The sequence below is a fragment of the Neomonachus schauinslandi genome, chromosome X, assembly GCF_002201575.2.
Source record: "Neomonachus schauinslandi chromosome X, ASM220157v2, whole genome shotgun sequence".
Lineage (NCBI taxonomy): Eukaryota > Metazoa > Chordata > Mammalia > Carnivora > Phocidae > Neomonachus > Neomonachus schauinslandi.
This window is the reverse complement of record NC_058419.1, coordinates 99,875,608-99,895,588: the sequence shown is the minus strand read 5'-3', so window position 1 is coordinate 99,895,588 and position 19,981 is coordinate 99,875,608. Positions and strand designations below refer to the sequence as shown.

The 19,981-nt window shown below is 39.4% G+C and overlaps 1 protein-coding gene across 1 annotated transcript in view; it reads right to left on the bottom strand.

Annotated features, from left to right (window-relative positions):
• Positions 1–19,981, bottom strand: part of DMD (dystrophin) — a 2,077,064-nt gene that overhangs the window by 313,633 nt on the left and 1,743,450 nt on the right. The window lies entirely within an intron of this gene.

The window sequence follows — 19,981 nt, the reverse complement described above, 5'->3', positions numbered from 1 at the left end:
ATTCTTCATCTTTTCGGACATGGCTTCACTATGAAGCTCATAACCTCAAGGTTCTGAGAGTAAGAGCTGAATTACAGCTCTACCACACTAATAATGCCTATCTTCTTTTTTATGCATGTTGTTCATTTTGCCTTCACAGATATAAATTAGAAATGAGAAACAAGACAGAATTGATCACGAAGGACAGGTTTCTACTTAAAAGAACAAGTTGTACACATCTAGTGACTTTAATTTCCTTGGAAACTTATTTCTGTAATCCTAACTGTGAAACCTAATTATTTTCTCTTCACAGAAAAAAAGAAGCAAACAAACCAAAAAACCCAAAACAAAAACATTTCCAGTTTTCCATAGCTTTTGCATGACATAGTTAAAAGAAATAAGAAGGTCAATCACGCGTGTTCTGCAGAGGCTAAATGCAAAATGTGCACAATTAAAATAAGAAGGTCTCTAATGAGTATAAATAAATCATTCAAGCAAGCCATGTTTTTAGGCTGCTAAGGAAACAGAAGAAATGCCAATATTTTCTATCTGAGAAATTTTAATTATATGTGACAAAACATCAAGTGAAATGTCAGTTAATGAAATCTGTTTAACTTATTTAAAAATAAGTAATAATCCATAAGCCTTTAAAAATATCAACCACAAGGACATTGATATTCAAATTCGGGAGTTATTTTAGACAGCTTAGGTTTTACAGTTAACAGGTTTTTGGATTTGCAAATGGATTTGACAGTCTAAAATGTTCACGGTCTGTGTCCACATTTACTACTGCCGCTGCCCCGTCTTGCTCTCACCTTTCCCTACAAGGCTCAAACCTCCCTGTAAGGCAGGGATTCTCACTAAGAGCATGCCCCAATGTCACTGCGGAGCATTCGTTAATGCAGAGCCTACAAGCTCCTGTCCCCAGTGTTTTATTTATTTGTTTGTTTGTTTAAAGATTATTTAATTTATTTATTTATTTGAGAGAGAGAGAATACAAGTGGGGGGGAGAAATGGAGAGAGAGAGGGAGAGAGAATCTGAAGCAGACTCTGAGCTGAGTTCAGAGCCCAACGCAGGGCTCGATCTCATGACCCTGAGATCATGACCTGAGCTGAAACCAAGAGTCAGACACCCCACCAACTGAGCCACCCGGGTGCCCCTTGTCTTCAGTGTTTTTGATTCTGTAGGTCCAGGGTGGGCTTGAGATGTAGGCATTTTTTTTTTAAAGATTTTATTTATTTATTTGAGAGAGAGAGAATGAGAGAGAGCATGAGAGGGAGGAGGGTCAGAGGGAGAAGCAGACTCCCTGACGAGCAGGGAGCCCGATGCGGCACTCGATCCCAGGACTCCAGGATCATGACCTGAGCCGAAGGCAGTCGCTTAACCAACTGAGCCACCCAGGCGCCCAGAGATGTAGGCATTTTTAACAAGAACTTGGAAAATGCTGTGTTCCTAGAACTGACCAAACTTATTCTTGGCTTAGAGCCTTCGTGTATGCTATTCCCTCAGCCTGGACTTTTACATCTGTACTCTCTGCCCGGCTGGCTTTCATTCATGAACCTCAGATCTCACTGAATGGGACCGTGAAAATGAGCCCATCCCTGGTTTCCCTGTTTAAAGAGAGCTCTCCCTATATCTCTCCCTCTTAGCACCCTTCCTTCTTGGCCCAGTTAGCAATTTCAAAGTGCATATACATTTGCCTATTTATTAATTCATCATCTATCCCATCCCAAGACTCTAATCTTCATTAAGGCAATTCTATATTATTTTTTTCACCAGAGTATGCCTGGATCCAGCACATGATAATCCCTCAATACAATTTTATTAAAGAAGAAACAATCAAGAGAATTAGGCGTTTTTGCATTAATTGCTAATACTTCAGACCAACAGCTATTCTCAAATTACTTCATCACCACAGTTTCCTATAAAAATCTGACACTGAATTCTTAAATAAAAGAAGCCAGCTTAGAGGTGCCTCAGTGGCTCAGTCCAGGGTCCTGGGATCGAGCCCCCCTTCGGGCTCCCTGCTCAGCGGGGAGTCTGCTTCTCCCTCTCCCTCTGCCTCACCCTCTGCTTGTGCTCTCTCTCTGTCAAATAAGTAAATAAAATCTTTAAAAAAAGAAGCCAGCTTACGTCCTTCAGCTTCCATAACCGAATTCTTTAGCTCGGTTACTCGATTTATTTTATGTTGGAGCCTGTGCTCATTTCTGACATACCTCTAAGCCTCTGAGCAAGAACATCATATTCTCACTTTGGGTGCCAACCAGAGAGTTTTCAGAGAAATAGAGCAAGTGGGAAAAAAGGAGAAGTAATCTCTTTAAGGAAAATATGTTCTGCTGATGGTGATACACCTTGGCATAGTCTTCTGGAGGGCACTGTGGCAAGGCTGAATAAAAACTTTAAGAATATTTATATAGGAAAAGATACAAAGCTCCAACCCAGGGTTTCCATGTGCAGTTGTAGAGTGTTCGGCCCAAGCGGACCAAGGGGGCTGAAATCTAACCTGGGCTCTACCGCTAAACTGGTGAGCCTTGGCATAGAAGGCTATCTCTTCAAAGACAGAGATACCTTTGTCTACTTTGCTCAACATTTACTTTATAGATGTTGGGGTTGAGAAGAGGGATGATCTGCGTCTCTCTCTCTCTCTCTCTCTCTCTCTGTCTTTCCCTCTCTCCTCTTCTCTCTCATGTTTGGGGTTTTCTACTAGAGAAAAAATTCATTTACAACTATTTGCATGCATTTCCTCTAGTGTAGAATGGGAATAGGAACATGGCCACCTCAGGACTGTTGCAAAGATGAATGAGAAGTTCGGCTCTATTTCTCCTTCTTTTACTCCACCTACAACTGGTTAAGCATTGCGTCAGGCAACGTGGGGAACACCAAGTCACACAAGGTCTTATCTGGTCTGGTTCAGGGAGACTGCAAAGCAGAGGGTAGTAAGCTCATCCCTGAGAGCCACAGACTTAGATCCTTTTTCGGGCAGCTGCGGCACTGGAACTAACTTCGAATACTCCTCTGGGGTGGAGCGGGGGGAGTCCTGTCTTTCTTCCTTCCTCTATCACGTCCCTTTGGAATGTCTCCTTGAACTAGACGTAAAACCGATAAAGGAAGAGGAAGCATGGTAAGAGGGGAGAAGATACTTGTTTAGAGCCTGAACGAAGGGTAAGAGGTAGAAAAGCTTAATGTGTTTGGGGAAGGACAAATAGTCTTCAATAAGGTGAAGCATGAAGTACAGGGAAGTTGTGGAAAACTAAATCGTGGGTGTTTTTTTAAGATTTTATTTATTTATTTATTTATTTATTTATTTATTTATTTATTTAAGAGTGAGCAGAGAGAGAGAGAGCGCACTTGGAAGTGGGGGAAGGAGCAGAGGGAGAGAGAATCTGAAGCAGACTCTGTACTCAGCTCAGCGTGGAGCCTGGCTGGGGCTTGAGCCCATGACCTGAGCCGAAATCAAAAGTCCAACACCCTACTGACTGAGCGGCCCAGGCGCCCCTTGTGGGTGTTTTCTTGGAGCAGTGTTGTGGTGGGTATGAACGAGCAGCCTTTGCAGGCCAGATAATGAAGGTTTCTGCAAAGGGGAATTGGCATATTCTCAGCAACTCTTTTAGTTAGATTTTATGACTACTCAGTCGAAACCACTTATATCTACTATGTAGTATGCATATACGTACTATGTATATGTGTACTACTCACTGGGAAAACGGGCCTCCTGCCAGACTCACATTCATGATCAGAGATACACATTCCGTGGGTTATGGAAAGAACAGTTGTAATCATGCTATGAGAAGTTGTGTCACACAGAGGAGACTGAGGCAGGTCAGGAGCAACTCCCTGAGGAGATAAAGTGGGGAATCACAGTAAGGTCATGCTCTTCCGGGGCCTGGCACGTTCATCTAGAAAATCTCAGGTAGACCAGTGTAAGCCTGCGGTCATTTCAGAAAGGAGAAAAGAGTGAAAATGAGTGCCTGTAGATTCGGGCAAGAAGTAACAATGGCTCAAATTAGAATGGTGGCAAATGGGAGCAAAGCATCTGTAAAATAATTTGTACAGGTCTTATGTGTCTGAAAGAGAGCATTTTGTCCCATGCTTTTGTGCAAGTTTATTTATTCACTCACTCCAAAAAATATTATCGAGCACCTATTTATGCCAAGGAACGTTTAAGCACCAGGGAAATGGCAGTGCACAAAAGAGACCACGTTCCTGTAACTGTGCAACCTAACTCTAATGGTTAGGATTTTATTTAAATGGTGATTGTTATTACACAAGGCTTATAAATAAACAAATCCCAAGTCAAAACGTACCCATTGCTACCGAATGTCACATTTTGGACCAAGCAAATGCAGTACAAAGTATGGTATGGTCTTGTATGTAGTAGCTCCTGAGAGATACTTTTTTGCTGTTAAGACAAATTAAGCTACCTCGGCATGCATGAATAATAATTAATCGAGGAATCTAGGGTTGTGAGGTTACCTGTGTGATATGCTACACCTACTTTGCTTTATACTGGGCACAATTATTTAATTTTACTTCCATGGGGAAGGTACTCACTACTGAAACAAAATGAATTTTTGCTGAATTGATTTTCCAGGCAACATACTGTTATCAACTTAGAGATACGAAAACAGAACTGAGCCAGAGATAAATATATAAATTTTCGAAGAGCTGAGATAAAAATAATTAAGTGGAAGAGGGCCGAAAAGGACTGTAAAATGCCCTTGTGTGTCTACTTTTCTTTTCAGATTATTGTAGTTCCTGAGTTTAATAAATGGTTTTAGTCCTTCCAAAATACCTTTCTTTCCCACAAATAGAGCAACAAAAGAGATACAAAATGAACATAAAATGTATTTTCTTCATTAAAATCGATGCAACAGCATGTCTAAAAATTAGATTGTTAAATTTTTTGTAATGGTTTATCTTCATTTCATTATATCCCTAGGCTAAAAGGAAAGTCTTATGTATTTACTTGCAAGCCACGTTGTCCCTCCAGATACATTAGTGGCTGTTATTATTATTATTAAAGATTTTATTTTATTTTAGAGAGAGGGAGAGGGAGAGAGAGAGAGAGAAGGAGTGGGAGAGGGACAAGCAGACTCTGCGTTGAGCGTGGAGCCTGATGTTGGGCTCCATCTCACGACCCCGAGATCAAGACCTGAGCTGAAACTGAGTCAGATGCTTAACTGACTGAGCCACCCAGGCAACCTAGTGGTTATTACTTTTATCTCAATACATACACATGTGTGCAAAAGATCTAGCCTCTTAAGTGGAACCAAGAGTTGACGCAGTTTTTCCTGTTTTTCACCATATTATTGAGAGTTTTCATTTTCAATATATTTCCAATTTTTCTGATCACATCTTAAAATAAGATCTAAATTCATAGCTTGTTGTGTTCTGTTCTGACAACTGCTATCATGATAATGTCCACTTAAGTATGTGTGAATGATGAATAAATTACTACTTACACAAATGTGTCTAAGTGTCAAGCTGTCTAATCAACGTACTTAAATGTTATTTAAAAAAAAAAAAACCTCAAAGTCATTGGCCAACCTAGTTTTAAAAAAAAAGCGATTAGCGGAGGGGTAGACGAACTCTGAGAGATGATGGACTCTGAAAAACAAACTGAGGGTTCTAGAGGGGAGGGGGTGGGAGGATGGGTTAGCCTGGTGATGGGTATTGAGGAGGGCACGTTCTGCATGGAGCACTGGGTGTTATGCACAAACAATGAATCATGGAACACTACATCTAAAACTAATGATGTAGTGTATGGGGATTAACATAACAATAAAAAGATGCACATTCTCAAAAAAAAAAGCGATTAGTATTCAAGTAACAAAGACATCACACTTTAATAGTAATAGATTTTTTTCTTTTCTAAAAAAGGAGTATGACTTAGCATCCTCAAAAATCTGTGTGAGTAATGCTATATTGATTATTTAAAGGAGAATACTACTTCAGTTGAAAAAAGGCTTTAAAATCTGAAAAAAAATCTTTTCACTTAGAATTCAAGATTTTTTTGAAAGTCAAAGTGGGTCAGATTTCATGAAGACCCATCTTGCATCTGACACTCAACCCCAACCCCCGGGCAATTTCAACACTGAGACAACCTTGGAAATGTCTTCTTTCAACCTTTATAACAAAATGTCAGGGTGCTTCCAAAGGTAATATTTTATTGCCTGTGTGAGCCAAAGGGTCAATGGAACTTATGCTCATTTGTTTAGCTTATATTTCTTTTAATTTTATGCTTTCCTGGATGCACACAAGTTATCATTCTATTGGGTCACCATTGTGGCGATTCCAGTCCTGGGTTTGTGTAGGCTGACAACAATGAACCATTCTCTGGCTTTAGCCCTGCCCCTGCTAGAAATATAACTGACAAGTGGAGGGGGAAGTGGGTGAAATGTTGTTGCATGTGGCCTACTTGTCCTTGGGACACACAAAAGCCTTAAACCATAGGGCGATTAAATGAGAATTATTTAATTAAGACCTAGTAGGATTTAAATTAAGATTCCAAATTGGGTTAAAATGTTTTAAAGTAGGAAAATAAGTAAGTAAGATGAAACTCAGTGTTGGTTTGCCACTGGCTCTGAAAAACAATATATACTGCTTACTTCCCACATTCACTTGAGTTTTTCTACTTAATTAATTACTATACTTTGGCATATATGGCTGAAAAATTGACTTTATTCTCTTCACCAACTTGTTTAATGCCATGTTAAGATCATGATAATAGGATTTGAATGTCTGATAGGAAAAAGTTCTAAATTAGCCCACTGAGTCCATAATAATGTGGAATCTCAGGGAATAAGACTTCTAAAAACATGGGTGCTTTGAAACAGAACCAGCAGGCTCTTCGCTGCATGAAGAGAAAAAATTCACCATAAAAATCGATTCTTTAAATGGAAATAGAAATCTTAGTGTTAGATTCTCCAGCCTCATTCTGGTTAAGAGAGTTTGACATTTCAGGTCTGAACACACTGTGGGAAACTTAATAAATATTGAAGTTTACAAACAAAACCATAACAATGATATGTGGACCAATTTTTAAAAAACATTGAAAATCAATGTGCCCTTACCCTGCCTAATTCAGTTAACTCAATTATTTAATGTATACTTGATTTGAGTGGGTTTATACATAGTCATATCAATTTCACATTGAACATTAATGGAATTACTTTTAATGTAACCCCCACCCCTACCCCCACCAGGAACCCAGAATAAAGGGGAAAGTTTGTTTGGAATGTTTCTTGTTTAAGATCAAAGCATATTTAAAGACATTTGTTTCTATTATATTTATCCCATGATTCTTTGTACATATACCACTCACCCCACACCACAACAATGAATTTTTTTTCACAGGCATTTAATGGACTGATTTTTTACCACCTTTGGGGAAAAAAATCCCCCTTCCCCAGTCACTGCAGTTCAGACTACTTCCTGCTTCCTCCCCATTTCTCTCCCAGGGTCACCCCGCATCTGTCTCCATTTCTCCACACATATACCCTCCTCCCCTGAACACAGAGCCTCAATGGGGTGACAAGTTATAAAATGTAGGAACTCCTGGATAAGCTACCCGCTATTCGTATCTAGCAAGCAGGTTTTAATTTTCAAAAGTTGAACAGTCCCAACTATTCTGAAGGTCTTTGATTTCAGAAACTCTGTAAAGTACTTGCTTCTATTCAGTATGGTGAGCAGGAAATTCTGAGGAGAATTTTTTTTGAGGATTTATTTATTTATTTTAGAGAGAGAGAGAGAGAGGGAGCATGAAGTGGAGGGGCAGAGGGAGAGGGAGACGATCTGAGGAGAATTTTTAAATTTAATTGTTGTCATTGGTGAATGTGATAACATGTAGACAGGGCAAAAAAATTACGTGACTAAATATCTTAATTTGAAAGTATCAATAGTGGGAAGGCAAGTTAACCTCTAAATCATCTGAAGCAGCCCCCAAATTGTCTGAATGCCAGTAAAATACCAACAGGAAAATTGGAATACATAATCGCGAATGTCCTCCACAAGAGAGACTCAGAAAGGGTAGGCCATTATTCATTTCAAGGTTTCTGAGTGAAACTGTGCTCCCTATCTAAGCTATCAATCACTCTCACAGAAGGCCATGTGGCCTGCATTCATTTTTTAAATTAAATGTTCTGCATGTTGATAAATATAAAAGAAGTAATAAGTGATATATTTATGGAAGAATTATTGAAGAATGGATGGATTATTAACAATAAACAAAATATGTATTTATATATATATACTACAGCTTCACAATGGAATGGTGGTTCTCAAAGTGTCCCTGAACAAGAGCATCACCATCACCAGGAAACTTGTTAGAAATGCAGGTTCTCAGCCCTGTTCTAGAACCCCTGAATCAGAAGATCTGGGTTTCCACAAGCCCTCCAGGTGATTCTGAGGCCCACTAAGGTAAGAACCACTGCCAAAGAAAATTCTTGACATTCTCAATGACTATGTCTCGATAACTCGAATCCCCAAATTCATAAATATCTGATCAATTCACACTCTTATAGATTACATAACTATGAAGCCCAAGTCACTTATGAAGTCATTTTCTTACTAATAATCATCACTTTCTTAAGACTTTTTCATTAACTCTTCTCTTGCATTATCAATTCCAAAAAGTACCTAGGGGGCTGGGGCACAGGGAGGGTGGATTTTTCATGAAGAAACAAAATCTTCATCGATTCTAGATAATTATTACATGTGCAAGAACGAAACAGCATTAAAAAGGCCATGTCGAGATGTGGAGGCTGAGTGGCTTACTAGGGTCACTGGCCAGTTGTAGGAGACACTTTCCCTGGCCTGGGCATCTGTCCCCCACCTGCTGTGACTAATGGCCACCAACGTCTCATAGCTGCCTCTCTTCTTCTGAAAGGTGACCTTTGCTGATGGGCGGTCCCGAGCCCAGGAGGCAACACACACTCCTGGCTCAGGAGGTAACTTATGTCTCCAGGGGTGGGCCACAGCCAGTGGTGTGATAGAGCAGAACCCAAGAGTCTGCTGTGTGCTTCTCTTCCCAATTCTGCATTCAGTGAGATCACGTTGGTAGCTTAAATCTGCCCTGGTGGGAGTATGGACCCCACAACTGGAAAACGCCACAAATCAGTGTTCACTCCACCTCAGAGCTAACTGATACATGTTTACCAGCATACTGCTGGCCACCCCCCAGCGATTAGCTGGGGTGTGAAAGGACAACTCTGTTGTGTGGTTTATCCTCCAGCACTCTCTCTGTGTGGATCAGGACACAGAGCTAGATTTTGCCGGAGATGGCATACTTGCTTGGCTCTTCTCCCTTATTATGCTTCCCTAACTCCCATATAGTCTTCTCCTGAAAGCAGACTGTCTATAAATCAATGTGCACCCAGACCCCTCTTCTCAGGGTCTGTTTCCAGGGAACATGACCTATAACGCAAGTTAAGTCATTAGTTAATTGACTGTTGCACAGAAGCCTCAAAGGATACGTGTTGAAAATTACAAAAAGCTTTAAGTCATGGACCTTGTGGGTCACAGTGATCAGATAAAACTGCAAAAGATAAATCTGAAATGGCAAGGATCTGCTCTTTGTGGATGTGTACATAAAAAAAGTAGCTGACGGAAAAAGATGAAACCTGTGCAAACTGGGCAATTTTTCATATCATGCTTCTCAAATTATGCTTTCATACCCATGGGTAAATGTCCTGGGGGGTTTATTTCACTTTTTGGAGAAAAACACTTTGATATTAAAACACAACAAATATCTTACAGAGAGGATCACAAAACCGACATGAGATGTATGAAATAAAACAAGAAACACCCAAGGAACTTTATGCTCCTGGTAAAAGGAGGTAAGCAGTTGGGAGGGGAAGATAACAGTCTCCTTGGCCGTAAAGAGAAGAGAAGTAGAAGGGTTTGAGAAGCACTGTGTAAAATGTAACCCAAAATATTATTTCAGTATAAAATAATCTTACTACGAAAAAAAATGTACTCTTCCTATTATGAAAAAGTTAATGATAATGATACATGATAATGAAAATGATACGGTTACATTAGTCTCATAAGCACATGTGTTCCCATAATACCCAGAGAACTGGTTTACCACGAATAATTATTCAATGCCATTGTTTAACTTAGTTAATGTAAGGTTGCCTAAGGCATAATATTGGTGCCAACGTTCCCCGTGTAATTCTGAAAATCGTAATTGCCGAGCATGACAGGAACACAGCAGGAGCCCAATATTTGGGTTATTTGTTCTCAAATCATTCCTTATTGTGCTTACGGTAGGAGAGCAACATAGTTGTGAACTTTAAACTTGTTATGACTTTGGTAGATTCCAAAGGAGAATGAAAATATACATTGGCTGTATGCTTCCATTTTCTAAGGAAATATGGAATGTCAGGTAAATAACGTGGTACATGCACACAAACGCACAAGCTAATACAAATTCTTGCTCCCTCGGCTTGGTGCCATATAATAATATGTTGAGAAAAACTAAGCTGCCATTAATATGATCCCCAATACAATTTTATTCATGAAATAAATTAAACATTCACACTCCATAATGAGATCAGACTTCTCTGGGTATAGGTTTTAACCATGTCATGAATGAATGAATGACTGAGTTCTGAGATCCATTAATGCTGACAGTCTATTACTTAAGCTTTTGTTTAGAAGAGTCTTTTTATGATCTAAGACTCTTGAGGAATAGTATTTATAATTACGACCAGCCACAAACAAAGCTTCTGGAGTAAATCCTCAGTAAACAGGATTGGCATATTAAAGGATCAGGTTTTGATATGGTTGTTTTTAAATAGTAGGAAGGATGACATTCTTTGGAGAAATTTTTATTATCTCATTAAATACTTCCTTAGAAGAAAAATGTCAGATGAACTCATCAGCTGAACATTTTGATTATCCATGTTCTCCTAAATATCCCATGACCAGAAGAGAAGCTGTACAACTCTGATTTAATGCAATAACAATGGTAACCAATTCTAGCTCCTTCTTTTATCACAGCCATCAAAGGAATACAAAGAAGTCCAAATTAAAATAAGTTCAATAATAAAAAAAAAACAACCCGTGTTCCTTTTCCAACTGTTCTAAAGCCTTTCCCTATCTTTAAGTAAAGTTCACTCAGTAATTATCTTATTTATGAAAGTAAAAGCAGAAGGATGTTTCTCTTACTAAATAAAGGCCTTTATGCTTTGAATGTAGACAGCATCTCGAAACAGTCAAAAAGAAAGCGTGTTGAATGTCATCAATTCATTTCCTCCCACCCACTGTTTTAAATCGTTTGCTCAGTTCCAATGTATATTACACTTACATAAGTTGTTTATGAAGAGCCAAATTAATAGTCTTTGCAATTGTTTTCGTTGGAATTTGGAGAGCTGACAAATGAATTAGTAGAAAATGGCAATTCTACATGAATTAGCTTTTAAGTCTCCCTAAGAGGCTGATGCAGAACTTAATAAGAGACTTATTAGGAGAAGTAGGACAACTTAATTCAGATTGATTATAGACTTCGGTGAAGACAGCTGGGGTTCAAATGAAACTGAAAAAGAACTTATATGCACTTCAAAGTATGCTAAGCAGATGTCTGAAACAATTACTCTGCACTGGCTTTTCAGAAGTTTCAAAGGCAGGATGGGAATAGCCTGGCAAGCGAAGGTTCTATTTGCTTAAGTCGAGGTAGAGGCTTTTAAAACACACACAGCACTCGCTAAAATCAGATGCCTTGGGTAAGAAACGTGATTTGACACTGCTGTCCTAAGTAATTTGCTTTTAGCTTTATAAACAAAGCAAGAAATGAAAGAGAATACATGGGAACTAAGGAATAAGCTCTCCTGGAACACTAACTTACAATTTACTGTACACAGAACAAATAATTTGGTCAGGATTTTTAAGATGATGAATTCCTACTTTAGTTTCTAAGCTCTATTAAAGGCAACAATGACCGTTCTATTTTAAAAAAGAAACACGACACTTTCAAAGTATGTAAGTGAGGCTTTACCATAATATGCCTTCTTGTAGAAGTATTCCAAGATATTAAAGGCCAAATCATATGCTTTTAAACATCACAGATGCATGCTTTAAAAAACGAGATTAAAAAAAAAAAACGGGATAAAACCAGGTTACTTCAGATGACAGGTGCTAGTTCCATATTTAACCCAGATTTACAAAGGCTTACATCTTTTTTGTTTGTATTTTTTTCTCAATCAAAGGCTACTTAATACACACAGCATTTGTAGGAAAATAACAACAAAAGCCTCCACAGAGCAATTCATTTGCTGTCTATAACCATTAACAAAATATTGGGGAACTTTTCTTTTCCAACTATGGGCAGTACACCTCGTTCATCATGGAGATATCATTTCTTTACTCAGAGTTGAGAGAGCTCTCATATTTTGAATCATTCTTAGGGCTGCCCTGTTTGTGATGGTTCTGTCTAACCTTGCATCCCCTAACTCTATCAGAATGGGCTATAAGCTTTCTCTATAAAACTCACATATGAGAAAGGGTTGAAAGTTGGCTCATATAAATGACAAATGTAACAAAATTAATAAAACATTAGAACCAGAGTTAAGATGAGAAAAGCAGTAAGGGAAGAGAGAGTTGAGTGAACTTGGCAGAAAGCTTTTGCTTGCCAATGTGAAGATGAAATTCTACTATGTTACATCACATTTCACATTCACTATCAGGAGGAAACATACATGCTTTTCTCAATGTCGAAGTCTGAGACAGAATTTCTTTGATATATTTCTCAGGTAAACCAAACCACAGGGACTCAGGATGGTTGGTCTGAGGAGATGCATTTGCCAGTTATCTTCTTACATTTTTAGATGTGAATGCTGAACATACATAAGTCAGGATGGCATGGAGGCTTCATTATAGTCCCTGGTCTACTACACATGTTACTGCATTGTTCTCAATGATAATTCCAAAAAGATCTAATCCAAATGTTTAATCGGGAGAACTTTAAGGAAAAACTCAGAGAATCCCTGTCCTTGACCTTTCGCAGGAAGGAAAGTCTGATTAAAAAAAAAAATAGAAAAGAAGTAACTACATAGCTGCGACAAATTTGCATAATCCCAAATGGCAGCCTGGGGGAGTCGAATTATGGCGATGGTGTGAAAAACTGTGTTTCGAGGCGACGGGCAAACTAAGGGCAGTAAAATATTCCTGGCTCAAGAATGATGTACCACTCTGTGTAAAGAACCCAGGGTAGATTAGAACAAAAGGGAAAACTGGGAGCAACAACAACTCCCAGACTTTTTCACACGGGAACTGTGCTCAAGAACGAAAACGTCCTAGGTAGACAGCAGGTTCCAAAGTCTTTCTGCTTTCTTAAAACCTGCAGATGTTCCACTTACAGATCTAAGTGGAGCACCTAGTGATCCAAGGAGCTCTTCCTACTCCCCGTGACGATAAGGCAAGTAAGAATATCTGTGCAGTCACAAAAGCAGTCGTGTTAGTTCCAGTTCAGTGAGAAATCATGATTGTGTCCTTGAAATATTTGATAAGCAGTATATAGAAATCATGAATTTTAAAAATAAAGAGGCATTTACATTTTCGATTTCATTCTAGGGCTCATTCTAGGAAGCTCTTTTTGGAGGGTTGAGATTCTCTGAGTGAGCTAAATGGTCAATACTGACACTGTGTTCCTTTCTCTGGATTTATGATATGTACACCATCCTGAAGATGATTAGCCAGTGACAATGCCACTTCTAAAGGGTCCCAGGACCTCATTTTGCTGTTCTTTCCATTCGCCAAATCACAAAGCCACATGTGCTAATGAAATGGTATAATACTCAATCCCACAGAAAAACACATGCCACAGTTAACTTGTATAACAACTTCTTTAACAGATGAGAGGAGAGTGGAGATGGGTATTCCATTAGAGTCACTAGGGGTGATGGAAATGGACTGAAGTGGGCAAATAAAATACTCTTCTGGCTACATGCCTAGCTATCAGTTTGGAGTTCCCTACAGCATGGAGCCTCCGAGGGCTTCAATTGCTGAGTAGAAAAATGGGAACAGTGGTTTTAAGTACTCTTTTACTTCTTTCAAAGTAAGTTTTAGTTAATAAAATTCACTCCCTATAAACTACCACCACCAAAACTTCAGAGTTTCAAACCCAGTGTTGTTGAGAAGCAACAGAGAAAATGGCTTTATTTGAAGCGATGGCATGTACCAGCTCTTTTAGAAAGGAATATTGAGTGCATCTAGGTTTTGGTTGTTATTGGGATCAGAGTGAGCGTCTTACCTATTAAGGTGTGGGAATAAACTTGGTCTTAGGATCAAGACCAGGTAAGAGAAGGGAAGTGAAAGGAAAAATGCAAATTGGCTTCAGTGAGGGTCAGCTGACATTTGAGCCGTTCTACTTTGAGTGATTTTTTTTTGTTATTGGATCATGCTGCGTACATTCTCCATCCATACTCAGGATACTACAAAGCGTCTGTGTGAATGAATGAATCCCTTATGTCTGCTGTAAAGCCTATAGATTTGGCCACTTAATTAATCAACTCATTCGGTTCCTTTGGGACATTCTCCTAAACTCATTTGTCATTTTGGGGGAAGATATTAAAAGACGGAGTTCCTATATTTTTGAATAAAAGTACTATTTTTTTTAATCCATATTTTTTTTATTCTTATGTTAATCCCCATACATTACATCATTAGTTTTAGATGAAGTGTTCCATGATTCATTGTTTGTGCATAACACCCAGTGCTCCATGCAGAATGTGCCCTCCTCAATACACACCACCAGGCTAACCCATCCTCCCACCCCCCTCCCCTCTAGAACCCTGTTTGTTTTTCAGAGTCCATCATCTCTCATGGTTCGTCTACCCCTCCGATTTCCTCTGCTTCATTCTTCCCCTCCCGCTACCTTCTTCTTCTTCTTTTTTTTTCCACCTTAACATATATTGCATTATTTGTTTCAGAGGTACAGATCTGAGATTCAACAGTCTTGCACAATTCACAGCGCTTACCAGAGCACATACCCTCCCCAGTGTCTATCACCCAGTCACCCCATCCTTCCCACCCCACCCCCCACTCCAGCAACCCTCAGTTTGTTTCCTGAGATTAAGAATTCCTCATATTAGTGAGATCATATGATACATGTCTTTCTCTGTTTGACTTATTTCACTCAACATAATGCCCTCCAGTTCCATCCACGTCGTTGCAAATGGGAAGATCTCATTCCTTTTGATGGCTTCATAATATTCCATTGTATATATATACCACATCTTCTTTATCCATTCATCTGTCGATGGACATCTTGGCTCTTTCCACAGTTTGGCTATTGTGGACATTGCTGCTATAAACATCGGGGTGCACGTACCCCTTCGGATCCCTACTTTTGTATCTTTGGGGTAAATACCCAGTAGTGCAATTGCTGGATCATAGGGTAGCTCTATTTTCAACTTTTTGAGGAACCTCCATACTGTTTTCCAGAGTGGCTGCACCAGCTTGCATTCCCACCAACAGTGGAGGAGGGTTCCCCTTTCTCCGCATCCCCGCCAACATCTGTCGTTTCCTGACTTGTTAATTTTAGCCATTCTGACTGGTGTGAGGTGGTATCTCATTGAGGTTTTGATTTGGATTTCCCTGATGCCGAGCGATATTGAGCACTTTTTCATGTGTCTGTTGGCCATTTGGATGTCTTCTTTGGAAAAATGTCTGTTCATGTCTTCTGCCCATTTCTTGATTGGATTCTTTGTTCTTTGGGTGTTGAGTTTGATGAGTTCTTTATAGATTTTGGATACTAGCCCTTTATCTGATATGTCATTTGCAAATATCTTCTCCCATTCTGTCGGTTGTCTTTTGGTTTTGTTGACTGTTTCCTTTGCTTTGCAAAAGCTTTTTATCTTGATGAAGTCCCAATAGTTCGTTTTTGCCCTTGCTTCCCTTGCCTTTGGCGATGTTTCTAGGAAGAAGTTGCTGCGGCTGAGGTTGAAGAGGTTGCTGCCTGTGTTCTCCTTTAGGATTTGGATGGACTCCTGTCTCACATTGAGGTCTTTCAACCATTTGGAGTCTATTTTTGTGTGTGGTGTAAGGAAATGGTCCAGTTTCATTCTTCTGCATGTGGCTATCCAATTTTCCCAACACCATTTGTTGAAGAGACTGTCTTTGTTCCATTGGACATTCTTTCCTGCTTTGTCAAAGATGAGTTGACCATAGAGTTGAGGGTCCATTTCTGGGCTCTCTATTCTGTTCCATTGATCTATGTGTCTGTTTTTGTGCCAGTACCATGCTGTCTTGATGATGACAGCTTTGTAATAGAGCTGGAAGTCCGGAATTGTGATGCCGCCGGCTTTGCTTTTCTTTTTCAACATTCCTCTGGCTATGCGGGGTCTTTTCTGGTTCCATACAAATTTTAGGATTATTTGTTCCATTTCTTTGAAAAAAGTGGATGGTATTTTGATGGGGATTGCATTGAATGTGTAGATTGCTCTAGGTAGCATTGACATCTTCACAATATTTGTTCTTCCAATCCATGAGCATGGAACGTTTTTCCATTTCTTTGTGTCTTCCTCAATGCCAGCAAATTAAATAACCTGGAAGAAATGGATGCATTCCTAGAGATGTACCAACTACCAAAACTGAACCAGGATGAAATAGAAAACCTGAACAGACCTATAACCACTAAGGAAATTGAAACAGTCATCAAAAATCTCCCAAAAAACAAAAGCCCAGGGCCAGATGGCTTCCCAGGGGAATTCTACCAAACATTTCAAGAAGAATTAATACCTATTCTTCTGAAACTGTTCCAAGAAATAGAAATGGAAGGAAAACTTCCAAACTCATTTTATGAGGCCAGCATTACCTTGATCCCAAAACCAGACAAAGACCCCATCAAAAAGGAGAATTACAGACCAATATCCCTGATGACCACGGATGCAAAAATTCTCACCAAAATACTAGCCAATAGGATCCAACAGTACATTAAAAGGATTATTCACCACGACCAAGTGGGATTTATCCCTGGGCTGCAAGGTTGGTTCAACATCCGCAAATCAATCAATGTGATACAATACATTAACAAAAGAAAGAACAAGAATCATATGATCCTCTCAATAGATGCAGAAAAAGCATTTGACAAAGTACAGCATCCTTTCTTGATCAAAACTCTTCAGAGTATAGGGATAGAGAGTACATACCTCAATATCATAAAAGCCATCTATGAAAAACCTACAGCAAATATCATTCTCAATGGGGAAAAACTGAGAGCTTTCCCCCTAAGGTCAGGAACGCGGCAGGGATGTCCACTATCACCACTGCTATTCAACATAGTATTGGAAGTCCTAGCCACAGCAATCAGACAACAAAAAGAAATCAAAGGCATCCAAATTAGCAAGGAAGAAGTCAAACTCTCACTCTTTGCAGATGATATGATACTTTATGTGGAAAACCCCAAAGACTCCACCCCAAAACTGCTAGAACTCATACAGGAATTCAGTAAAGTGGCAGGATATAAAATCAATGCACAGAAGTCAGTGGCATTCCTATACACCAACAACAAGACAGAAGAAAGAGAAATTAAAGAGTCGATCCCATTTACAATTGCACCCAAAACCATAAGATACCTAGGAATAAATCTAACCAAAGAGACAAAGTATCTGTACTCAGAAAACTATAAAATACTCATGAATAAAAGTACTATTTTTAACGCTGAACAAATACAAGGTAATACACTTCAAAACATTATTTTAATTTCCAAGTGGCCAGCAGTGTTAACCATTGCTTTAACTGCAAGACATAGGGTCATAGAATGTTAGGGTGGAAGAGATTTCCCAAGTTATACAGTCAAATTTGTAATCTTCTCTTAAATCTCCACCTACTATTTTAATGAAGAGCTATTCAGTTCAACTGAATAGGCTTCATATGGGCAAAGACCAAGTCTGTTTCATTCACAACTACATGTTCCTTTCTCTGAGCCACATTGTATGGTGGCTCATAAAGAAGAGTGGAGTGAAGGAACAAAGAAGTAGAATGAGATTCCTTTTTATGTTGCGGACACTGTGCTAGGAGCTGGCATTCAAACATACACGGCATGACCCTTGCTTGTGGGAACCTCGCTTTAAGTGACCAGCTACAATACATGGGAAATGTAAGCGTGACAGCTGAAGGATATGTGGTGATCTCTGAAAGCACTGACTGGGGGCTATTTCTTCTGCTCGGTGGGAGCTGCGGGTGGGAGACACTCAGGACAAACTACAAACACAGAAGCCGTTTGAACTGGGCCTTGAGGGCTGAGTGGGAGATCACCAGGCACATAAGGCTGGGGTGATCCAGGCCAAGGGAAGAGCATTTGCAAAGGCAGAGAGTTAGGAGAAAAGCTGGCATATTTGGGTAAAGGGGTGGTAGGGCCAGAGTGTATGGAATGGCTGAAGAAGGATGGGAGTAACAATCAGGAATTTCAACCAGGGCTAGGAAGAAAAGGGCCACCTGCCCTCTTCATTCCTTGGACTTCATTCTGTGGCAGGCAGTCTCCTGCGACGACTTTGGGTTGGAGTTGGATGAAGACGGATAATGTAGACATCCAGTAAAGAAACTGTTCATTCACTCATTCATTAGCCAAATACTTAAAATGCAGTGTTTATCACTTGTGATGAGCACCAGGGGTTGCAGGGAAGGGCTGAATCACTCAACTGTACACCTGAAACTAACATAACACTGTATGTTAACTAACTGGAATTTAAATAAAAACATAAAAAAAAAGAAAATGTAGTGTTTATGATATGCCAGAACATGGGATTAAAGATGGGATTAGCATGGGATTTAAAGAAATATAATACAACAATCTGAGTACCACACTCTGGGGGCTGGAACAGGACACTGGTTGAAAAGAGGAGAGAAAATAGAAAAGATATATTTAGAGGTAAAATGAGTGGCCAAGTGCAATCGGTAAAAATGTAGAAGGACTTAAGGAAAGAACTCAAGTGTCAAGCCTGAGCAACTTGACATTGGCAACAAAGAAGAAAGGGTGGGTAAAAGGGGACAGCAGCAGAGGAATGGGCAAACATGAGAATGAATGAACTTGGTTTCAGAAGGGCTGCATTTTGATTCCTTTAATGACATACGGGGGAGGAGGGTGGCCAAGAGATCCAGACCGGAAATGGATATTTGTCACCATACTCTCCATTTCAAATTGGGAGCATTTACACAATACAAAGGGCATGGAGCTAAGTTTAGAAACTTTGGTGTGCCAACATCTGAAGGGTGAGGAGAGTTTCAGAATTGAGGAAAATAAAGGAAAATGAAGGAAGAAGAAGAATGGGGATGAAACAATGCCACGGAGGGCAAGGGAGAAGAGACCTTCCAGAATGAGACTGCCGGCAAACACGCCGAGTGCAGGTGAGAATTTCACTTCTTTTGAATTTGAACTTTTGTTGGTTTTGATGCTAGATGAGTAAACAAAATAGGTTTTCAAGTTGCTGGTTTTCAAAATGATACTCCTAAACACGTATATTCTTTCTTTATAAATATATGTATCATCTTTGTGCCACAAGGGAATTTAACTTTGGTCTTGGGGACAGTATTCCAAATATATAATGATATTTCCTAATATCTGCAGTGGACTAATACAACTCAAAATTGTATTACACACACTGCTTTCTAAGGGAAGGGCAGCAGTAACAGCCTCAATTAACAGTACCATAACTCACCCAAGTCATATAATTTAGTTAGCACAAAGGCCAAAGCCTAGATTCCTGGCTCTTGATTAAGTGTTATATTTTTCCCTACTCTGATACTAAGTTTCACAAAGAACACACACACACACACACACACACACACACACACACACACACACACCCCAGATCATTTTAGTACAAACGCCTAAATTCATTTCCTAATAGCAAAATCAGAATGATTGTTTCACCCTGTACCTTTTTAATATTTCATTCCACATTACTAAAGACAGAGATGATTAGATCACTATCTCCTCTTAGAGAAAATACCACATGCAAGATGATTTTGAATTTGTGAAAGACAGACTGATTTCTAAAG